Consider the following 4,623-nt stretch of genomic DNA (forward strand, 5'->3'; position numbering starts at 1 on the left):
TTTTCAATCCTTTGGTCCAAGATGAGGCAACTTGACATCCTCAAAAAAAGGCCAGTTGGTGGTAATGACATCTTTCTTATGATAGAATGAAAGGAAATATTTTCTGTTTGTCAGGGTAAAGGCATCTCAACGCTATAACTGAGGTATCTTGACACTATTTGAAGGTAGCTCTTTGGTGTGTCCACAAGAGTGGGTGGCATCCCTACTTTAGTAAGGCTTTTGGAGGTACCTCATCGGTTCTAGGGTAGTGGTATCTCAACACTCTATCAAAATGGAAGATCTCGACTCTTTTAGTCGATTATGGCACATAATCATGCTTATTTAAGAGAGCCTGAGGCATCTCATCACCAGACGACCAGGTAGAGGATGCTTCTCAATCTGCATTAATGTACTGCAGTGGATGCAGAGGCATCTCAATGCATTTCATACACTGTAAGTAAAATTGAAGTATCTTTACTACGCTGAAAAAGAGGCAATGATATCTCAATACCCAAGCAGAGGCTCTAACTATGTGGGTCAGTGTTATTTTCCGTCAAAGAAGAGCGTGAAGCATCTCAACGTTTTTCGACTAAGTAGATGAGGCTACTCAGTATATCGTAGTGCATTATGGTGAGGGCGGAGATATCTATACATGTACCATACATTATAGATAAAACTAAGGCATCTTTGTCTTGGCGTTAGAAGGGTAAATGCATCTCAACGCTAAAGAGGATGCATATTGACCCCTTGGGTGGTTCAGTGGTCATATGTTAGGGTAAAGGCAACTCAACATCCTATAACACAACTCACAATCAGTAGGTACGAAAATAACTCGATGTTTCTACAGTTAATGGATGGAGGCTTCTCACGCAATCAAAGGCATCCTTTCTTTTTCAATGTGTGGTGGCATCTCAACACTCAGAAAAGTGGCATCACAATTCTATTTTAATCGAAGATTAGGGGCATTCTCTCTATGGACGCATAATGTAGGCAACTCAACATCATGATAGAGGATAAAATGAATGTTCCAAGAGTTTTGAGGCCCAAACGGAGATGTCAAAATATATGCATGCATTAGTTGTTTTAAAATATTACATTCTATCATAAGAGAGTTTTTCTGGGTACCTAAATTGGGAGTAGTTTCACAATTTTTTCGTGAGGGAAGCTCCTTCCAAAAACAGGTTAGTTCATAATTATTGTTACTTGTTTGTATATAAGACTTGTCGATGCCTGTGAGGTGTTGTGGAGGGTTGTTATAGCAACTTGCATGCCTTTCCATTGACCTTTGTAGACTGTGTCATCTAAAGTGTGACTGCTTGTATCTTCATGGATGTTTTTTGCACGTGTTGTTGAACCTTTCTTCTTCTCCTCATAGGCTTCTTTAGCATGATTCAATGGGCTGGCTAGAGGTGATGATGATGATGGTTGTTTTGATTCTGGGGAAGGTGAGGATATTTGTTTCAACTTTTGGTGGAAACGAGGATAGTTGTTTTGGTTTCTTGGGTGAGGTTTTAATTGATTTTCTCAATCACGAGATTTGTTCATGCTTATCGTACCAATTATTGATGACAACAAGTTTATCTCGTTAGTTATTGGTGGTTTACCCTTTGTGGTTTGGTTAGAGAGCCTCGATTGGTGAGAAAATGGTCATTAGCTGAAGTTTGGATAAAGAAGAGAATATGTCATCGTGAGGAAGAAAGAGATTCAAGAAGGGTCGATCATGATAATGAGCGACTCATTTCCCTTTATAGTATTGGTTAAATGTATTTATAGTGGTATTTAGTGCGTGTGTCACTCGTAGAATAATTATGACTATTTGTATGCTCATGGTCTAGACAAATTTGATCGTCAAACCTTAGATTTCATTCTAACATATCATGTGGGCATGTTAGAGGTCTTATCTATGCATTGTAATTGACTAGAAGCATGTATTCAGATGATGTAAGCTAGTCGAAGGCTCTAGTGGATAGAGATATCCATTTGAAGATCTTGACATACATATAGAACTAACGGTTTCATCAAGTCCTATTCGAGGAAAATTAAGAGATTTCCAGAAACAATTTTAATGTGAGTGAGTCACCAATAAAAACATGGATATCCTCCACAATTGCAAATGATTCTAACGGTCTGTATTCTTAAAGAGAACTTAAGGGTTAACACCCTATTCCCGACCACATAGGCTGACAAGAATATTCTAAGTGTCCATTAGATTCCGAAGTAGATCGGATTAACAAAACCTAATCATACTTACTAAGTGGAAACAAGTATGAGAAAACATCCAACAAGAAATATATCATAACAAGATTCCAAAAAATCATGCTGTCAACAAACATACAATAAAACATCGCGAAGAAAACAGAATCATACAACATATGGGTAAATTAGTCATTTTACATAACATAATTAATTCAACAATAAAAACAAAAATTAAGTTCACCATTAATCACTTTTAATATCCAATTAAACACATGCAAATTTTTAGATCAATCAGACACCAAATAGGGACCTAATTAAACATGTAATTAAAAGGACCAAAACATAAATAATACAATAATTACATACGAGCAGAAAACGTGCAATTGACACTTCCATTATGTAATTAAGTATATTTAAGGGTGACAAACCAAGTCTCATCAAATTTTAATTTAAAATGAAGAATTACTCAACAATTCAATTTTGGGACCATTTCAAATCGATATAAACATTTTAGGGCCAAACTATGACTTAAATACACTTAGAACCTTTAATGAACCAAATATTACCATTTTTCATCGAGTACACAATGAAAGGATCGATCATTTTTCACGATGGATCCATTATTTGCAAAACAATGAGTTTTAGATCGATCTTTTAGGCAATGGATCGATCATTTTTACTGGAAAATGCAGAAAATACACATGAACATGCAAAAACATGCCTATAATTCAACATGCGATCGAACCTAATGTTTATGAACATAGACCACACTTAAACCAGTTAAAAAATATCAAAACACTTATGTAGCATGCTTCATAACATCGTTTAACTCAACATACAAAAATTTAGCATCAAAAGTCAAATAATGCATATAACATCAACTTTTACACTAGTCACATAGCCATTTTGTGTAGTTTAAGTCATTTCATGTAACCTCTTTTACTCGACCTAAAGGGAAAAGGTCAGATCCGAGAGGCTAATCGTCTTGCTTTCCCAAACCGAATCCCAAATGTCACTTTAAATACATTGAAATTTTCCCTCGTATTTATTGTAATCAAATACTCAATATAACAAAAATAAATTTACAATAATTAAAAACATAAAACGAGCATTTATAAAATACAAAGTTTAAGTCTCAAAGTCTAAACAATGTTTAAATCCAATTTCCCAAAAATATTTAACATATTAAACCTAATCCAAATAAAATAATAGGATGTAATATCATAAAACCAAATAAATGTCATACTGTGAAAATATTGAAAAATTAAATAATATCGAACACCAAGTATCGATTGTCCTAACCCAAGAATCTAAAATAGAGAAACTAAGGGGATGTAAGCTATAAAGCTTAACGTGTCTCTAAAGTGCAATTAAGCATATGTCATAGCACAACTTGAAACAAAAATAATAATCATATTTTGAATAAATCAGCAGTAACAAATAATACATCTCAAGACATCCTACAATATGATTCAAAAAAATATTCACAGTCTGATTAAATATGCAATGAATGTGCACCCAAACACCTTATACCATCCGAAGAGTAGGTTCCCTAGAACCACTCTAACTACTAACACCATCCGAAGTGGGGTATGCCACAAAGGCAGAGGCCACTAAATCCGAAGTGACATTCACCCTGTCGAGTGAATGAACTGAACTTCCCCTATCAAAATCCGTCCCAATATGATATGCAACTGGCACATATAATGTAACATCCTCTATACCGGGTTAGTGATCAAATTATGAAATTTTAAAAATTTAGTGACCAAAGTAGATAAATGAAATAGTTGAAAGATTTAATGGGAATGTTTTATGTAGGATGGATAAGCAAATAAGGGAAATTAAGAGGGCAAATAAGTCTTTTAGCAAGAGAAATAATTAAATATTACTTAAGGATATTTAATAAACCATGTGGAAGTTAGAAGAGAAGGCAAAGGTTTCCAGATTTCTCTTCTTCTTCTTCTTCTTCTTCTTTCTTCTTCCCCGTGAGACCAAGTTAAAGGTGACTTTTCTTGTTAATCAAATTCTTGATGAATTTAAGGTTGCTTATTGATCATTGGATGATAACTAAGCTTAAGGAAAGCTTAGATTATCTTAAAACAATAAGATGAGGAGTATATGAAGGATTAAAGAAAGGAAGTAGAAAAGTGAAATCTTGTAATAGAGTTCATAATAAGAATTAGAACTGGGATTTGACTTGTCATCAAGCTAATTAAGGAACATGAAGTGTTAGAATTTAAATTTGAACATGTTAAAATTTGAGTGAGATTCTTAGATTCCATATAGAAGATTGGATTTCTAAGTTTTAGAAGTATGGAATGACTAATAATTAGTTTAAATAAGAGTATGCAAGTTAGGGATATAAAATGAGGTGAAATATAAAGTGTAGAGAAGATTATAAAGAGATTTTCGTGCTTAAAATGACATTTCTGGGTTATGTGCATCGAT

The sequence above is a fragment of the Hibiscus syriacus genome, unplaced genomic scaffold (genome assembly GCF_006381635.1).
Source record: "Hibiscus syriacus cultivar Baekdansim isolate YM2019G1 unplaced genomic scaffold, ASM638163v2 tig00110429_pilon, whole genome shotgun sequence".
Lineage (NCBI taxonomy): Eukaryota > Viridiplantae > Streptophyta > Magnoliopsida > Malvales > Malvaceae > Hibiscus > Hibiscus syriacus.